Source organism: Schistocerca cancellata, chromosome 9 (genome assembly GCF_023864275.1).
Source record: "Schistocerca cancellata isolate TAMUIC-IGC-003103 chromosome 9, iqSchCanc2.1, whole genome shotgun sequence".
Lineage (NCBI taxonomy): Eukaryota > Metazoa > Arthropoda > Insecta > Orthoptera > Acrididae > Schistocerca > Schistocerca cancellata.
Genome location: NC_064634.1, coordinates 509,947,709 through 509,967,887, shown reverse-complemented (window position 1 = coordinate 509,967,887; position 20,179 = coordinate 509,947,709). Strand labels below are relative to the sequence as shown.

The window sequence follows — 20,179 nt, the reverse complement described above, 5'->3', positions numbered from 1 at the left end:
GGGGCAACCTTGTATGAGAAGCTAACTTGGACCCCTCATATTAAGAGTATCTGCTACAAGGCAAAAAGTACTTTAGTGAGTACTAGGAGGACTTGTAGCAAAAACTGGGGCCTAAGCCCCAGGGGTATGCACCACAGTGGTTAGACCTAGGACTTCCTATGGGGCCGTAGTGGGGTGGAAGAAGGTAGAACAGCGGGTTGCTGTTAAAGGGCTTGCTAAGGTGCAGAAATTGGTCTGCTTAGCCACAACGGGCGGAATTAGCAGCACACCAACTGCTGGAATGGAAGCCATGCTGGATATGCCTCCACTACACCTTTGGAATAAGATGGAGGCAGCAGCTGAGGCATACAGACTTAAAAGTGGCCAAAACTAACATAGTGAGTGAGGTAAGTATAGGTATGGCTGGGGAAATGCCTGACGACTATATAATAACTCCCAACTGCTTCGACAAGCCTTACAACATAATAATTCGAAGTAGAGAGCAGTGGGAGAAAACAGTTCGACACCATACGGGGGACGTCGTTTGGTTCACCGGTGGGTCGGAAACAGATCGAGGCGTTGGGGCAGGGTTGTACGGGGTTCAGCCAAGACTGGAGATCAGCCTCTCTCTAGGGAAACTGTATTCTAAGCCGAAATTACTGCAATCAGGGCATGTGTGGAGAAGAATATGAGTAGGTGATACAGTGACCGTAGCATCTACATCTATTCAGACAGCCAGTCAGCCCTGAAATCATTGGCAGCTCCTGTTGCAGATTGCCACAGGGCTCTGGTGGAGCTAGGGGGAAGCAATAGGGTGTACCTAGTGTGGGTCCCTGGCCACTCAGGGATCCGTGGTAATGAACAAGCCGATAGATTGGCTAGGATGGGGGCAACAACTCCGTTTATTGGACCGGAGCCTGTCTTGACAATCACCAAGGCTATGATCAAATTAGAACAACGAAACTGGCTTAGGAAATAGCACGTAGGATATTGGACCGAGGTCCATAAACAAAAACATGGTAAGGTAATAATGCCCAAGCCATGTTTTAAAAGAAGCTCTGTAATCCTGAGATTGAACAGGAAGGAGATTAAACTCATGACTGGACTGATGACTTCAAAAAGCACCTACACACAATGGGTATAATGGAAGAGGACCCTAAATGTGGGATCTGTGTTGAGGGTGAAGAAACTGCATCACACCTAACCTTTGAATGCATGGCATTGGAGATAAAAGATTCAGAATCTTCGGGACAACTAGACCTGAAGAAATTGTGTCTAACAAAAAACTGGTAGAGGGACTCCTTGCACTATTTAAGGGCACTGGTTGGCTTTACTAGATATACAGGGAGCGATACCGCACAATAAATCTAGTTTCGGTTCGGGCAGTGGCGGATCAGACCTAAGCTGTTTTAGCTCTCCTGTTAAAATCAATCAATCAGTCAAAACCGAACTGTGACGGTAAATGTGACGAACTATCCATTGTGTGTCTAGTGCCGGCAGAAGAACCAATGGACACACGGAAACAAAAACTGGTCAATACCGAGTAGGAGTCGCGCCCTGTGGATACTTCATCCATCCCGGGAATCGAGAACCTCGACTACCCTTACCTGTTATCGATATCGATACTAGCGAGATATCGGGAACGGCATTTCCCAGTGTTTCGAGAATGTTTTAATGTTAGTTTCAATTTTTCCGTAATTTCGGATTTGGTATGGTAATTCCTGAGAAAAAGGGGTTTTAACAGACGGTCAGGACAGTTGGATAACAAATGGTAAAAACTTTTCTTTTCGCGTGATACGATTACAAATTAGCAGTTTTCATATTTTTTGCCTTTACTTGAGCTTTGCTTCTTGTCAGCTTCCATGATTCCAGGTCAACGGGAAGTGCTTTATTGGTTTTGCTGCGTGAGTTTGCGAGCCTCACAATGTGTGCCGTTAACGCCCGTATCTTTTCACTGGACAGACTCAAAAGCCCCAAAGCTTTACACCGACAAGGGATCAAGACTCTTAGTATGTGACATAAACTTCACCGATAAAATTAGAAATTGACACAAGTCAAGCAATAGAGCAGAAAATGTCCGAACAGGCGAAAAAAATTGAAAACGAATTTACAAAAAAAAATAGACGAGAAGGTGCACTCCGCAATTGAGGCCAAGGACTTGGGCTCGAGTGCGGAAGTGCAGGACCTAAAAAGGGCGGTGCACACTGACATTCCGCTGTGGCAGCGGAATGTCAACCGTCGTCTTGCGGAGCTGGAGATGAGCTTGTCGCACGGCGACGCACCCGCTCCTGAGAAAAAGTGGTTTTAAAAGTCGGACAGACAGACAGGCAAACGAACAACAAAGTGATCCTATAAAGTTTCCGTTTTTACCGATTCATGTACGGAATCTAAAAATGAAAAAAAGATAAGTTATACATCAGAAACGTGTAATTTTAAATAGTTTCTTAATTTAAATGTACTGCTGGGAAACACCACAGATGTACGAGGGTTGCCCAGAAATTAGTGAGCCGCACTTTTTCTTTAACAATTCTTTATTGAACATAATGAGAATAACACGCACGAAAGAATTGTGTTTCGTCTGAACCCCCTATTTTTCCACGTAATCTCCATTCCGCTCTGTGGCCTTCCTCCAGCGCGAAACAAGGGCGTGTATGCCCTGGCGGTACCAATCTTTGTCCCGGTGGCGGAGCCAGTGCTTCACTGTGTGAATCACCTCATCATCGTCCTCAAAATGTCGTCCACGAGCCGGCCGCGGTGGTCTCGCGGTACTAGGCGCTCAGTCCGGAGCCGCGCGACTGCTACGGTCGCAGGTTCGAATCCTGCCTCGGGCATGGATGTGTGTGATGTCCTTAGGTTAGTTAGGTTTAAGTAGTTCTAAGTTCTAGGGGACTGATGACCACAGATGTTAAGTCGCATAGTGCTCAGAGCCATTTGAACCATTTTTTTCGTCCACGAGTGGCATCCTTTAATGGCCCAAACAAGTGGAAATCCGAGGCGGCTAGGTCAGGGCTGTAGGATGGTTGGCGTAACCCTGTCCAACCCTGTTTTGTGATGTGTTCATCACTCCTCAGACTTGTGTGGGGCCGGGTGTTACCGTGTTGCAGCAAAACATCTCCTGGGTTGCTGCGGCTCCGAAGTCGCCGGAAGTGTGTCTTGAGTTTTGTTAATGTGCTGACACAATGCTTCTGAGTTAATGGTACCGCCTCTTGGCATCACAACAATGAGAATCATACCTTCACAGTCCTAGAACATGGTGATCATTACCTTATCGGCGCAGTTGCTTTGAATTTTTTCTTCTGTGAGGAGTGGGGATGGCCCCGTTCTATCGACTGTCGTTTTGTTTCGGGCTGAAACTGGTGAACCCAAGTTTCATCACCTGTCACAATCCGGGACAAGAGGGCCTCCCACTCAGCTTCAAAACGTTGCAGCAAATCAAGACAAACGTTTTTTGTGCGATTTGTGATCCACCGTTAGACACCGCAGGACCCACCCTGCACACACTTTTGAATAACCTAGAGTGCGTATAATTGCGTCCACACTTCCTTTTCTGATTGACAGGTGCAGCGCCAACTGCAGAGTCGTAATGCGTCCGTCCTCACGAATGACAACATCAGCTCGCTGCAACTTGTCAGCTGCTACAGCCGTGTATGGCCTCCCCCGACTGCTGCACAAATCGTTGAGCTCCGCCGAGCCGCCTTCTGATGACCTCACCTTCCGTGACCAGCGACTAACTGTACTTCTGTCGACAGCAGGTGCTCCATAGATTTTGCACAAGCGTTTGTGAATTTTCCCCACAGTTTCTTTCTGTGCAGTGAGAAATTCAATGACGGCACGTTCCTTATAACGTACATCACCAACAGACGCCATTTTGAAACTGTCCTGCAGCTACGCTATCTGTCGGAAGCGACGGGAACTTGCCGCGCTCACTGAGGAGGCTTCAAGTATTACGTACGTAACTTTTCACAATCGTAGCATTGTTTTCGGCTGAGAAAAGAAATACAGTGCATTACTTTCTGGGCAACTATCGCGTAATTACATGTTTCTCTACATTATAAACCATGATGATGTCTGTAATCAATACATGAAATATCTTTGGCGGAAAACATTTACAAATCCAAATAAGTTAGTAAACATTATTCGTGAAACTCTAACAAAAACTACGCGTAAAGTGAAATTGATGCGAAAAATGTGTCAACCATTTAAAATAAAAACCGCTGTTAGAAATGCGTACGGCTTACCGCCTTTACTGCTCAAATGAGTTCGACAAAACATTGTAAGGATTTGGAATTTGGAAGTAAAAAAATCACAAAATTGAACCAATAATTCTAGAAAGAAAATGAAATAGAATGAAGGTAAACTGCCTCGCCTCTTCAGATCATTTTGTGATGTATACAGGGTGTCCCACGAAGAACGGTCAGTATTCATAAATATTCCAGGAATGATCATTTGAAGCAAAACACTTCGTATGTACACATTCCCCTTTCCGAATGGATCCTGAGCTAGAACATATTTAAGGTACACCATTATTTATTTTCGATACACAGTGAACTGTCAGGTTTACACATGCACAGCGGCTAGTAAACATTACAATATGCGTTTTACAAAGCGTCAATTGTAAAACATTCACCTCTAAGCACTATCGTATTCCGCACAACACAACATTTCTACAGTTGACAATAAGTGTTCGAATATCCCACAGTCACATTCATTACGTCTGCGCACACTTGGGAGAATGCGCTGTTCTCCCTGTCTGAGTGCCAGTCCACGGTCCCTGACGAGGACGGCAGATGTCCACGGCGCTAGGAGACGCCTGTTCGCCTTTCGTTTGTACGCCTCAGACTTCATCCAGACCCGTAAACAAAAATTCTAATGGCGTAACGTCTGGCGGTCTTGGTAACCGTTTATTTTGCTGTCATGAAAAATTCAGAGATTAGGGTAAGTGCAGTTGAGAGTTTCCCTCACGCGTCTGGTAAAACTAGAAGGAAAAAGCGTCGTGCTGGCAGCACATCGCAGTCCGCATGGCCAAAAAAAGCGTCCTCAAGGTGTTCAACAAACGAATTGAAAAAAAAAAAAAACGCGAATAATTTCGTCCCATCATTCGCTCTTCTAGTATGACAGGACCTATTAACATGTTATTGATGGTACCGCACCAAACACTAGTCGAAAAACAAACTTGGAATTTGGTATGCACTGTATCGTCTGGACTTCCCTGCGACCATCCATGATTATTACGTGTGTTAGTGATTCCATGGCTTCATCAATGACTAGTGTTAATTGCAGCCAAATGACGACTGTTACTTAACCAGTGACAAAATTGAAGTCGTGTGGCATTGTCGCCCTTGTTAAGACTCTGGAAACGATGTACGTGAAATAGATACAAGTTTTCCGCTTCTAATGTTCGCCTTTCCCGCGTTCGTGGGACACTCACGCGTGCAGCAAGTCGTCGTGCGCTTGCAATAGGACTACGCTGCCTCATTTGAACAATGAGTTGCTGCTCCTACACAGGTTGTTGAACTACAAGTTAACAAGAGCACCTGTTTCACGCAGTGTACTGAAAACTCTGGTAAACAGTCTCCAGTCGAGAAGTAGCCCGGTCGAGAACTCGACGCGCCGTAAAGCCCCGGCTGTATACAGGGTGTTACAAAGAGGTACGGCCAAACTTTCAGGAAACATTCCTCACACACAAAGAAAGAAGAGATGTTATGTGGACATGTGTCCGGAAACGCTTACCTTCCATGTTAGAGCTCATTTTATTACTTCTCTTCAAATCACATTAATCATGGAATGGAGACACACAGCAACAGAATGCACCAGCGTGACTTCAAACACTTTGTTACAGGAAATGTTCAAAATGTCCTCCGTTAGCGAGGATACGTGCATCCACCCTCCGTCGCATGGAATCCCTGATGCGCTGATGCAGCCCTGGAGAATGGCGTATTGTATCACAGCCGTCCACAATTCGAGCACGAAGAGTCTCTACATTTGGTACCGGGGTTGCGTAGACAAGAGGTTTCAAATGCCCCCATACATGAAAGTCAAGAGGGTTGAGGGTCAGGAGAGCGTGGAGGCCGTGGAATTGGTCCGCCTCCACCAATCCATCTGTCACCGAATCTGTTGTTGAGAAGCGTACGAACACTTCGACTGAAATGTGCAGGAGCTCCATCGTGCATGAACCACATGTTGTGTCGTACTTGTAAAAGCACATGTTCTAGCAGCACAAGTAGAGTATCCCGTATGAAATCATGATAACGTGCTCCATTGAGCGTAGGTGGACGAAACTAAAATGAGCTCTAACATGGAAATTAAGCGTTTCCGGACACATGTCCACATAACATCTCTTCTTTATTTGTGTGTGAGGAATGTTTCCTGAAAGTTTGGCCGTACCTTTTTGTAACACCCTGTATACTCAGAAAGCAGCAGGAGGACTCCCATCGCAGAAGCCGCAAACGTGCTGCGTATCTGCATATTTTTTGTTAGCATACATGTGTGGCGTTACGGCGAAGGCATGTACAGACGCAGTTAAGCGATGCTTCTGCGTGACACCCTCTCAGTCCCTCGCACTGCGTCACTCACAAAGCAGCGTGGACAAACTGCGCGCTTAGCGGGCTAGTTTAATGCCAGAGAGGCTGAGAGCAACGACATAGGTCGGGCTAGAATGAAACGTCAAAGAGGCTGCGACGGTGAGATGCGCACGTGCACGCAACTAGCCCAAAAACAAATGTAGACATCAAATGTTTTGCGTCTCCAAAACCATTCGCAATAGGGCGTGTGTCCATTTGAAGTTTTCTACTCCTCTCCGTGGACTTTAGCTGTTCCTCGTGGGACTCCCTTGTGATCGAACTGCTGAAAGACCCTGGCTGGGGCTGTATGGTCGCCTGCTGCAAGTCTTTCTACTGAGACGTCTCGCTCGTCTTCGTGATAAAGATGAGACGAAATGAGCAGGAAGACACAAACACGCAGTCCCTAAACAAAGAAAATCTTCAACCCGTCCGGGAAACGAACCCCAGACCTGGCAATCTAACCACTAGACCAGAGGTTCCCAAATACTTCCTCTACTCGAACACTTTGAAAATTTTAATGTTTTGATGGAACACTTTAAAGGTTAATAAAGTTTTAAAAATGAAAAAAAAACTTGTTTTGTTCAGTGGTTACTTCAATGTCAAATCATAACTAATAACACAGAAATCGTGATAAAAATTTAAAAACTAACTACTATCATCAAAATGTCGAGACATAAGTCGCAATAGTTTTGTGTGAAGCACTTATTCGCTTCCCACGGAACACCAGTGTCCCGTGAAACACAATTCGGGAAACTCTGTACCACATCACCAAATTCGGACAGCTGCACTGCTAAGAAAAGCCGTTAAAAGCGTGCACGTGTTCAAAAACCTAGTTGCAGATTGCCTAGCCAACGCCTTCCAGGGGCAACAAAAATTTGATTCTCAGTATTCCATATAATTATTGGCCAAATTAACAAATTTAAAATGCTGTTGTAATCTACTAATTAAAATGTATAATATTACGTTAAAAACTGAATGCCATAACGCAAACATTAAAGTTAGAAACTGTGCATGATTCTTCAGCAACGTAACTTGCTGTGTACAGATTGTGTAGACTATATGCATCCAGTATTTGAGAATGAGAGTAATCAGCGACTTCTCTAATACTATTACATATAATTTCAAACCTTTTCAAAACATTTTTCTCGCTGACACCCCGAACAAAACAATGCGAAGAGGAAAGTTCATCGTGTATTACATTTTCGCCCTTCATACAGTACAACTTGAGCATCGGGCATGACGTATTAATGTATTACTTCTTTAATATTAACTCTATTTTGCAGACAGTATCTACAGTGTGACAATTATCCAAACCGAGCGGGGTGGCGCAGTGGTTAGACACTGGACTCGCATTCGGGAGGACTACGGTTCAATCCCGCGTCCGGCCGTCTTGATTTAGGTTTTCCGTGATTTCCCTAAATCACTCCAGGCAAATGCCGGGATGGTTCCTCTGAAAGGGCACGGCCGACTTCCTTCCCAATCCTTCCCTAATCCGATGAGACCGATGACCACGCTGTCTGGTCTCCTTCAGCAAACCAACCAACCAACAATTATCCAACTATATGAAAAGAAACGAAAATTAGTTACAAACTACGACGTGTACACATTTTATTCAACATGTAAACGTCACTACAGGTATTAGGATTTAGGTTATCACATGTTCGATATGTTTGCCATCACTGGAGACGATGTGGCTCAGACGAACAGCGAAATTCTGCACGACCCATTGAAGTGTCGGAATATCGACGTTTTCGATGACCTACCGAATGGCTATTTCCAGCTCAGCAGTGGTTTGGGGATTATTGCTGTACACTTTGTCTTTAATAATACAGCCCCACAAAAAGGAGTCACACGTGTTTAGATCCGGAGAGTATCGCGGCCAATCGAGGCCCACGCAGTACGGTTCCCAAAGTGCTTATCCAGCACATCAAACGCTTTCTTGCGTCGATGGAGTCGAGTTCCGTCTTGTATGAACCGCGTCTTATCGAAATCAGGGTCACTTTGGATAATGAGGATAAAATCATCTTCCAAAACCTACACGAACCGTTCAGTAGTCACCGTGCCATCAAGGAATATCACACCAATTATTCCGTGACTGGAAACTGCACATCACACAGTCGCCCGCTGAGTGTGAAGAGACTTGTCGACTGCGAAATGCGGACTCTCAGTCCCCCAAATGCAACAATTCTGCTTATTGAGCAACCCGTCCAAATTAAAGTGGGCTTCGTCGGTAAACCAAACCATAACGTGCATACTACACTAAAGTGCCAAAGAAACTGGTATACGAGGTGTGGCTAGAAAAAAACCGGACTAGTACTGGTGAAACAATAAAACGAATGCAATAAGGCTGAAAGTCGCGTGGCCTGTCAAGTGACTCTCGCTCCGCCTACTGCTCGAGTTTCATCTGCCTCCTGCACTCAGTCTGCCCGTGGCGTCTGTTTTAAGTAGTTGACGTTTTGTCTGTGCGTCGGAAAACGTTGAGTGTACAGAAAGAACAGCGTGTTAACATCAAATTTTGTTTCAAACTAGGAAAATCTGCAAGTGAAACGTTTGTAATGTTACAACAAGTGTACGGCGATGATTGTTTATCGCGAACACAAGTGTTTGAGTGGTTTAAACGATTTAAAGATGGCCGCGAAGACACCAGTGATGACACTCGCACACTTTGTTCATGTTGAAACTTTCATGAAGAATCTGCCTAACACTTTCCTTGTCAACTCCTGTTAACTGAGACACAGCTCTGATTGTTAAACGGCGATCTTGTCGAACAAGTTTACCGATTTTTTCAATGTTTGCATCAGTTTTTGCTGACAATGGTCTGCCAGTGCGAGTGTCATCACTGGTGTCTTCGCGGCCATCTTTAAATCGTTTAAACCACTCAAACACTTGTGTTCGCGATAAACAATCATCGCCGTACACTTGTTGTAACATTACAAACGTTTCACTTGCTGATTTTCCTAGTTTGAAACAAAATTTGATGTTAACACGCTGTTCTTTCTGTACACTCAACATTTTCCGACGCACAGACAAAACGTCAACTACTTAAAACAGACGCCACGGGCAGACTGGGTGCAGGAGGCAGATGAAACTCGAGCAGTAGGCGGAGCGAGAGTCATTTGACAGGCCACGCGACTTTCAGCTTTATTGCATTCGTTTTATTGTTTCACCAGTACTAGTCCGGTTTTTTCTAGCCACACCTCGTAGGCATGCATATTCAAATACACAGATATGTAAAGAGGCAGGATACGACGCTGCCGTCGGCAACGCCTCTGTAAGACAAGCGTCCGGCGCAGTTGTTAGATCGGTTACTGCTGCCACAGTGGCAGGTTATCAACATTTAAGTGAGTCTGAACGTGGAGTTATAGTCGGTGCACGAGCGATGGGGCACGGCATCTCCGAGGTAGCGATGAAGTGGGGATTTTCCAGTAGAACAATTCACGACTGTACCATGAATATCAGAATTCCGTAAAATATCAAATCTCTGAGGCCGGAAAAAGAATAAGACCAACGAAGACTGAAGAGAATCGTTCAACGTCTCAGAAGTGCAATCCTTTCGCAAACTGCTACAAATTTCAGTGCTTGGCCATCAACAGTGTCAGCGTGCGAACCATTCAACGAAACATCTATAAGGGTTTGCGGAGCCGATGACCCACTCGTGTACCCTTCATGACTGTACGACACAAAGCTTTACGCCTCAGCTGGGCCCATCAACACCGACATTGGACTGTTGATGACTGGAAACATGTTGCCTTGTCGGATGAGTCTCGTTTCAAATTGTATCGAGCAGATAGACGTGTACTGGAGACAGCCTCATGAATCCATGGATCTTGCGTGTCAGCAGGGTACTGTTCAAGCTGGTCGTGGCTCTGTAGTGGTGTGGGACGTGTGCAGGACCCCTGATACGTCTAGATACGACCCTGACAGATGACACGTAAGCATCCTGTCTGATCACCTGCATCCATTCACGTCCATTGTGCATTCCGACGTACTTGGGTAATTGCAGCAGGACAAAGGGACACCGGACACGTCCTGAATTGCTACAGAATGGCTCCAGGAACACTCTTCTGAGTTTAAACACTTCCACTGGCCACCACACTCCCCAAACATGGATATTATTGAGCATATCTGGAATACCTTGCAATGTGCTGTTCAGAAGAGAACTCCATCCCCTCATACTCTTACGGGTCTACGGACAGCCCTGCAGGATTCATGGTGTCAGTTCCCTCCAGCACTACTTCAGACATTAGTCGAGTCCATACCACGTCGTGTTGTGGCATTTCTGCATGCTCCTGGGTGCCCTACGCGACATTAGGCAGGTGTGCCTGTTTCTTTGGCTCTTCAGTGTAATTACCATCACGCCCAGCGGCCAACCCTGCAGTTTGAACGTCCTAACGCAAGCCGTTCATTAGTTATAACGCTGTTGTTTCATATAGTTCAATAATTCTCACCCTGTACGTATACCACGACTACACACTGCAGTCAGGTTGGCTGACAGCTCAGTCTCTGCGACTACGCGACGTTCCGGCTCCGCCACTTGCAGCTCTACTTGCAGAGGGCCTTCGCCTACACCGGAGCAAAGCGCAGAGGGCGCGTAAATGAGCAAAAGAGGTCGCTCCTGCCACGAGCCTTTGCTGCACTCGCCAGTACCACGTGACGTGTTCCTCGCTCGTGCCGGTCTTTACAATCGCGCCCGCGCCACTTCACGGCAGTTACGACACGGTCAGCAAAGAGAAGTAGGGTACCCCCGATCATGTGATCTACGAGTGCCCCCTTTTCAATGATGTTGCTTCTACATCACGTGACCAATTACCTGACCGTGATACTTACCAACTAATAAGACAAGAAGACATTTTTCAAACTCTCAATAAACTAGCAGATGAGGTATCACGAAAAGTGTTAAAGGAATACCTGGCACAAGGCATTAATGTGGGTTTATGTATTTCTGACACAACTGTGACGCTGCAAGCAGTAGAGGTTTTAGTTAAGAGATTATACATTAAATACTAATAATAGTAATAGTAGAAATTTAGCTGCCCATTGTCATTAGTTATAGCTGTAGCTCACAAATTAATTAAACCTATAATTAGCTGCATTTGATGTTTTGAACAAATTAGGACCCACTAATCATATAAGGAAGTGGGTTATGTTGTATAATTATTATTATTATTGAAATAAAGAACTTTTTTATTTTAAAAAAAAACAAAAAAAGATAAGTCTGCTCTGGATCCAGCGCAGCCTGGACCGCACGCCGCTTTCGCCGCCAAGGTACCTCATGGGCCTATTGGTATTCTGTCAGATTCATTTGTCAAGACTGTAGAAAATGTGAACTCGTACAGATCACAACTTACGTGTTAGTCTCTTCCATTGTGCTCCGCTCAAGGAGAGCGAGGTCTTAAACACTGGGTAGTCAAACTAGTGGAGATCGAACTCGGACTGTAGAAGCTTTCGCTGTGTTGTTTCCTCAACAAAGACTTGCATTCCAAGTACTTACGTTTAGTTATGAACTCATTTTCCTGTTAGGAACTAGTTACAAAGTTTGTTACTTGTTTGTGGCGATCAACGAAGACAACTTGTGTTCAACTCATTGCGTTCTTAAACACAGAGGATGAACTACATGCTCGTGTGTTTCTTCTGAAAGTCCAGAACACATCAACTGGATGTACCTGTAAAATAATGCCACTCTACAACACATAGTTGACGCAAACGGCACTGTAAACATAATGAAGAATCTGCTGTAGGCAGTCAAAAAGTAAAACGGCACCAAGCTTATTCGAACGAAGAGGACACAAAATTCCTTCTGGGAAACAAACCTTGAAACACTCACGAACAAAATAAACTCTTCTGCTTTAAAAACAAAACATTTCTTCAGGCAGAAGGCCTGGTAATGGAATACACACATCATGTGTCCTTAAAAGTTCTTGCCACACTTAGCGCAGAAACAAACGCTGGAAGGGACAAGTTAGAGTCTAAGCTCACAACGAGAAAAATGTCTAAGTCTGGTGAAGCCAAAATAAAGACAAACTCTGCGATATCACAAGTCCACTGGCCGGTCACTACATCGGCGTTACATCTTCTTCTGGATGACCACGTTGCTGGATTCAGGAGGAGAAGACTGGCTCGACCGGCAGTGACAGCATAGCGACAGCCGCGGAGTGAGCTTCCGACTGAAGAAGTACATAAGCATTCGACTCCGGGCCCGTGCGCCGGCGTAAGTGCAGCCCTCGATGCCAGCATACAGTCGCTATTGCGGCGTAGGGAAGAGGTTTGTGGGCAGCGCTCTTCTGCTGGCGCTTTGGTCGCGTGACTGTAGCAGGCTGCCCGCGTAACGCGGATGTAATGTGGGTTGCAGGCAGATTAGGCGCAAGCGCACGACACTGAGCATACCAGACGTTCCAGGTGCTTCGTACATGGGAGTTCGATTCTTTATTGGATAGGATGGTGGAGGAGGAGCGTTGAATGTACTTCCAGAAATTCTGACACAAACAGTTGCTCAAATAAATCTTCTGGAAAAATCCGATGAAACTAATCTTAAAATGCGTAGGAACAGAAATGGATAAAATAGAGCAATTAAGTAAATTTAAATATCTTGGTGAAGGCATGCAATAAAATGAACCTGCAAAATATTGTCTCGGTGCATAAGTTCGTAGCGTTTGTCCACAAGTTTTATAAACGAAGCAGATACACGTAGCAGAGAGTTTAGCCAACAATGATATATTCTCCTGCACTATTAACAACAGTCTGCCAACGCTGTTGTAATTTTTCGATTCCGCGACCGTATCAATCACGTTTTGAGGCGAAGAACTGGTCGAGCCATTTTCGGAGCGCATTGTTATCTGGAAAGGAAGTTCCTTAAAGGTTGTTCGACAGACAGCGGAAAAGGTGAAAATTTGAGGGCGCAAAATAATGTGAATGAGGTGGGTGTGGAATAACATCCCAGCCCAACTACGGTATATTGTTTTTTATCAGTCTAGTAGAATGTAGGCGGGCATTATCGTAGAGTAGCATCACCTCACGCAGTCTTCCTTGTCGCTGTTTCTGGATTGCGTCTGCAAGACGTCTCGGTTTTTGATAATAAATGTCGCTAGTGATGGTTACACCTTGGGGAAGGAATTCGTAGTGCATCACAATATGCATAACATTATCTTTTGTGTATGCACGCAGCTCTTTGCACGGGGAGTTGGTGCTTTGTTTTGGCTCAACCACTCCCTTCTTTTCCATATAATAGCATAAAGACATCATTGATTGGTGACCCTACAGAGTGCTGTGTGCACAACGACCAGATAAGTGAAATTAGAGAGAAGGTCAGCGTTGGCGGTAATATTAATGGTGTATTGACAGAAAAATCGATTTTCAATCACAAGTGATCATCTTCAGCGCTATGGTGTACAAATGAAACTCATAGGCACTGGTGTAAAGTTATTATCAGTAACCAAAGCTTATTGTGATCGTTTCATAACCTTTGGTTACTGATAATAACTTGACACCAGTGCCTATGAGTTTAATTTGTACACCACAGCACTGAAGATGATCACTATGTGATTGATAATCGATTTTGCTATCAATAAAACACCAATATTACGGCCAACGCTGACCTTCTCTCTAATAAAGACATCATCTATCTTCCCCAGTAGGAATGGTCGGCGTTTCTCACGAGCCAACTGATGACGAACGAGCAGGGATGACCATCATGCCACCTGCGGGTTTTTGTGAGCGTGGTTTACGGCATGTGGTACACATGCACCCGGTTATTGGACCTTCTCCATTGAATGCAAATGTCGCACAACGGTTGAACGATCACAGTGTGTCATATTTCTTGAGTACACTGACGTGGATAATTGTGTATTGATGCGTTTAAACGATCTTCATTAAACCCTGAAGGTTTTCCTGAGCTTGGAGATCACCAATATCAAAACGATCTTCCTCAAAACCAGAAAACCATTTTCTAATGACATTATCCCCATACACGACGCAAATATTTCTGGCTGCCTCCGCTGCTGTAACACCTCTATTGAACTCAAACAGTAGGATATGTCGGAAATGTTCCTATTTCCCCACTTTGCACTCCATTTTCTAGCGGCCACAGCTCCACTAACTATCTCCAAATGACAAAATGACAATATGTAAACTCATATAGCAACAGTTAGCTAGAAATAAAAAACAAAAATCGATAAAGACGCACACAACAACTGGGATACCAACATGCAAAACAAAAAAGCTACCAAGAGTTAATGAAATGGAAAAAGCGTATGGTTTAATTAAAAATATTTACGACAAGAAATACATATCTAGAAATACATAACTAAACCCGGCGCTCCAGTGGTAAACTCATAATATTTATGTGCATGTGCAATCTTGAAGATGAATTGTAGACTGGACTCAATAGTGATAGTTGAAAGACAGAAAAAGAATGGGCACAAAACAAATAACAGATGTTTGAAAGATGAGAAGTAATGTGCAGATCAAACAACATATACATAAAATATCAAAAGTGATGGCAATGTGAAATTTTATCTTCTTTGGACATCTCCACCGAATGACCGAGAACTAGCTAATGAAACAAACATTCCTGCAGGTCTATAAAAATAAGTGAACAGTAGCATAGATTACCAAAAAAAGAAAATAACTAGAAACAAACAACATTGAAAGAAACGAAAATAACAGAGATAATTTTTTAAGAACGAATTGGAAATTTAAGAGACTTTCAAGGCAGGGAAATAAGAAATCATGAACAACATGGACAGAAGAAAGGAAAAGCTAACATTGGCAGAAGATGAAGAAAGGCTGGACAAACAGGAAACAACAAAGAAACAAGAGGAATTACAGCTGTCATGTGATTCTGGTTGATCCACACGAAGTGAGATAATAATATACTGCACGTAACATTCATGGTTTCCCGAACTTAAAGGGTAGAAATTATATTGACAGAATACGATCCTCAACTGAGTATTTGGAGATGAAAAGCCAAGGCCCGTAAATCAACTTTTGTAACCGTAGCCTGGTGGTGAGATCGGACAAATAATACAGGGTCATCTAAAGTGTTTCGAATGTGGAGCTCAGCGCTGTTTGCACTCCAAAAAAAGAGGAACTCGCCGACGTGCATCTAACATATGACACAGGTGGTGTGTAGAGAGCGGAAAGAATGTACAGTGCAGGTTTTCACTGATTGCAATGGATGAGTGTAAACACAGACTGCAGCTTGAAAGGTTTTTAGGAGGTACGGCAGTGCGTGTTTCTTTGGGTATCGGCCTCTTCAGCTGTCGTCGCGAATCGTATCGATCAGTTCATCGATCATTATAGATTCAGTTTCTAAGCAACAGTATGTAAATAAGGTTTTGCTTGTATTGCTGTCACATTCAAATTAACGATGTACTAAATGATAATGTTTTATCACATTGTTGAAACATGGTATTCTAAAAGATTTTTTAATTGATTTCTGTAAATTCAAATATTGTAACAAGTATACCAAAAACTTAAAACGAAAATAAGTTTGTTATTTCAGTTCATATGCATCTCTGTACTTTATTATCTTTGTATATAAATTAGGTATTTGAACAGCGCTGTTCAGGGAGTTTAGTTGTGTCAATACAAGTCGTAATATGGAGTTGAAAAATTTACAAGCCAGAGTTTGAGTAACCCGGTAGCTATGTGACCGCAGATACAAAATGGAAATAGATTGATTGGCTTATTGAAGGGGGAAGATGAAGTTAATTCATAAAAACGATCATCACCTTCAGTTCCACTTGCAGCATAAAAAAATTGGAAAGTATACAGGATGAAAATGTAATGTATTCAATGATTGTCGATATTAACGATCCAAAAGATAAGTAAAAGAAACACTGCACTTACTGTTATGAAACGTCATTTAAAACGTTGCAACATAGCCCTTATTTTGGCGTAAGCGAAAGTGGAAGTGTATTGTCAAGGAAACAAGAATTCACAGGCATGCTGCTGACGTCCGACACAGTGAGGAACAAATTTACAGTGTTGCACAGTTTTAAACAAAATGTTAAACAGTAACCGAATTTCTGCATTACATGTTTTCTCTGAAGTTATTGCTCCGTATTTTACACTGCTTACTTTATCGTCATCGGTAATTGAGTTCAAAAACGACGCTTCAGGAGGTCATTTGGGTTTCCTAATTCTGTATTCATGGAGTATATCTTTTGGCTGCTAACTGATAGCAACCAGGAAGTGGGCTGCAGCGTTTAACACAAAAGCAACTTCACATAATTTTACAATGGCTATGATAGTAACGATGATTAATTTGAGGGCTGTCACACTTTGTCCAGCTTGTAAAAAACAAACCTGAGAGTATGTCTCTAAATTTACGTTTAATACATATATACATTAAATCACTGAAAAATGCGCGAAACTCATTCATTTGTTTTCTGATTTGGGAAGGCTCAGTAGTGCAAGCAATGAAAATTGTTTACACAGGGGCTACACACCAAAATTGGCATACGCTGCTCTCATTCGGATTCATGCACAAATAAGATTCGAAGAATGCGGAGTTTGATCAACATGGAGAGTTCTAAGGCTTACAAACGACGTTTATCAAACATTATGCAACCTAGCACTTCTTGCACCAATAATTATTAAATTCTATGAAGTAGCTAAAGAATATAAAACTACTGAAGTTGTACCTTCGATCCATTCTATATTTCTTTAGAATACAAAAAGTGGTTCCACTCTGCAAACACAGCAGCTCATGAAGAACTTCAGGAATATAACTGGGTGGAGCTATTCGTGGAACGGAAGACATCTAGAGGTAGCAACAACCATTCATGGCACACCCGTCTACCAGTGGCACTATTCTTTTTAGTTACGGAAAAGGTTAAGAAAAATACAAGAAGACAGAAAAGAAAATTTCTATTTCACAACTATCCAGAACAGGGCTATTTTGTGAACAATATCAGGGTATTGTTTGAAATGTAATAGTTCCTGTCTCTACCATTACAAATACCACTGTCCTATATTTATATGGAAGACTAAAAGAATATTTTCAAGATTTGAAAACTAATCAGCCCATTGTGGATTACTGCATTGGTGTGATGAATGCTAAGGATTCTAAAAGATTATTTCATAAGATCCATCTGTTGTCATCTGGATACAAGTGATTAACTTAGCCTGTGGTTCAGTGATGGAAATGGAACAGTTTACTACGAGGAAAGGAATTTTTTATTTAAAGTACTGCTTGAACATAAAACTTTTGGATACAGTGGAAAAATAATTCTGGTGAATCTTGTACTTAATTCGTATAAAGTGTATTTGCATTCAGCGCATATTTATGTGTTCAAATATAAAGAAAAGTTTCATATAAAGTAAACTTAAGGTACAGTTCGCACATTTAACTATTGAATACAGTACAAAAATATTTCCTTTGTCTTCTAGCACTTATTTCTTTTAAAATGTTAATTGTGTTTGTATTCAGTGCTTATTTATGTATGTATGTCCTAAAATGTTCATCTGTAATAAAAAAACTGTTAAAGGCAGATCAAAAGATGGGTAAATCAGTAACTGAGCAGAACAGCTAGCCATCTGGCACTGCGTAGAGAAACCTGACGAACTAAGACAAATACGTATACAAAAGGTAATTGTAATACGTTCGGATAATGACAGTACACTGGACTCGTTAAAAAATTCCGAGAATCATATTTGACAGATGAACTCAGAAACAAAGTTATGAATTGCGTCAGAGGAAATGGTGCCTCTACTTCGAACGGACAGAAGCCCATGGAGGAAATCCTCGTAGTGAATAAGCTGGCAAGTTCTGCAAACGGGCAGCGCGAGAAAACGCAACTGAAAGCTGCAACAGGATTTCTTCTGTGTGATAAAAATAAAATGACGACGCAATGTGAAGGAAAAATGGGAAAGGGAGTGGGTTTAAACTAAAGGGCCGTTAGCAAAAGCTTCGACATTGGCTTTCCGCAAAGTTACCACCGTCATGAAATCTTACATCTCGTTAGCCGGGCACAGTAAACTGATGTCCTACTACCATCGGTGCAGACTAGTCCCCAACGCTGTTAGCAGTTGCACAGAGGGAGACCAAACAGTAGACCTTCTTTTATGGATGTGTCGAGAAGTTAACAAGAGATACGCACTGAGGAAGCGTTTAACAGAAACCATTTTGCCAGTAGACGAATCAGCTTTAATAAAACTATACGCGAGAGATTTCACAAATTTTGTAACATAATGAACTTTCCCAACATATAAATAGTTGTATTACGTGCCTAAGTAAGGAAAAAAAATTGCTCTACCTGAAAACCCTGTATTTTCTGTATTGTTCTGAAACATCCCATCAAAAAATGTGAAACGTACTGAAATTTACTGTTATAAAAATAGTTAACTGTATACTTTCAAAAGCACAGTTGTAACTCGTTATATTCAGCCATATTCATCACGTACCTCCAGTGTAAATTAGACCCAGACATATGTTGCGGATATTGTAACGCAAGAGGCCGCAAAAAGAATGGAATAAATGAAAATAAAACGGCCGCTCTGCCTCCACTAGCCGCGTGCGGTGTGTTGAAAGCGCAAGTGCGGCATGCAGAATGCGCTGTTATCGACCCGTCGACCTCGGTTACACAACGATTGTACAGAGTCCGATAAATCGTAGAGGAAAGTGGTGGTAGTGCAGTAGGGAGCGGGAGAGGTTGGGAGGGGGAGGGAGGGAAGGTTAGTTCTTAAGCAGTGCAGTTTTGTAAGCGACTTCTTAAGTCCGTAGGCGGCTCTGGGAATGCGAGTGACGAAGTAAATGACAACTTAGGAGCGAAAGCATTATCTCACTAGTCTTGACCAAGATTCACAGAGAATTGTTGCTCTGCAGCGTTGTGAAAGAATCATTTAAGGTTGCAGCCACCCTATTTGCTTCATGTTTATTAGCCAAGGAGAGCCACCGTGGTGCTTACGCCAACAGTTCATACGCAGCTGCTTCGGTTGGTCGACTGAGAATACCAGCAGGCTACCGCGCTCATGAAATTTCGTACTAAAACGCTCCATGTTTATTGCCTGCGTCTTCTGCTTCCAGACGACCCGGAACATTCGAAGCAATGTAGTGGTAATACGGAACGTAACTCTTATTTCTGTATTCTATATAGACCTCGAATGTTGTTTACCTTTCTATTTACTAAAACGTTGCTGGTTTTGTTAATTTGTCGACACGTTCGTGGCAGTCCTTCGTCAGCCAGGTCCAAGTCGCTCCGCCTCCCGCAAGCGCGATCGAACAGCTGTTAATACGAGAGGCGTTGAATATCTACATCTACATCTACATCTACATCGACATCTACATGGATACTCTGCAAATCACAGTTAATTGTCTGGCAGAGGGTTCATCGAACCACCTTCACAATTCTCAATTACTCCAATCTTGTATAGCGTGCGGAAAGAATGAATACCTATATCTCTCCGTACGAGCTCTGATTTCCCTTATTTTATCGTGGTGATCCTTCCGCCCTAAGTAGGTCGGTGTCAACAAAATATTTTCGCAATCGGAGGAGAAAGTTGGTGATTGGAATTTTGTGAGAAGAAAAACGCCTTTCTTTTAATGATTTCCAGCCCAAATCCTGCATCATTTCTGTGACACTCTCTCCCATATTTCGCGATAATACAAAACGTGCTGCCTTTCTTTGAACTTTTTCGAT

General features: G+C 43.0%; 1 protein-coding gene across 3 annotated transcripts in view; it reads left to right on the top strand.

Annotated features, from left to right (window-relative positions):
- The window catches only part of LOC126101139 (tau-tubulin kinase homolog Asator), a 690,846-nt gene that overhangs the window by 406,522 nt on the left and 264,145 nt on the right, over positions 1-20,179 (top strand). The window lies entirely within an intron of this gene.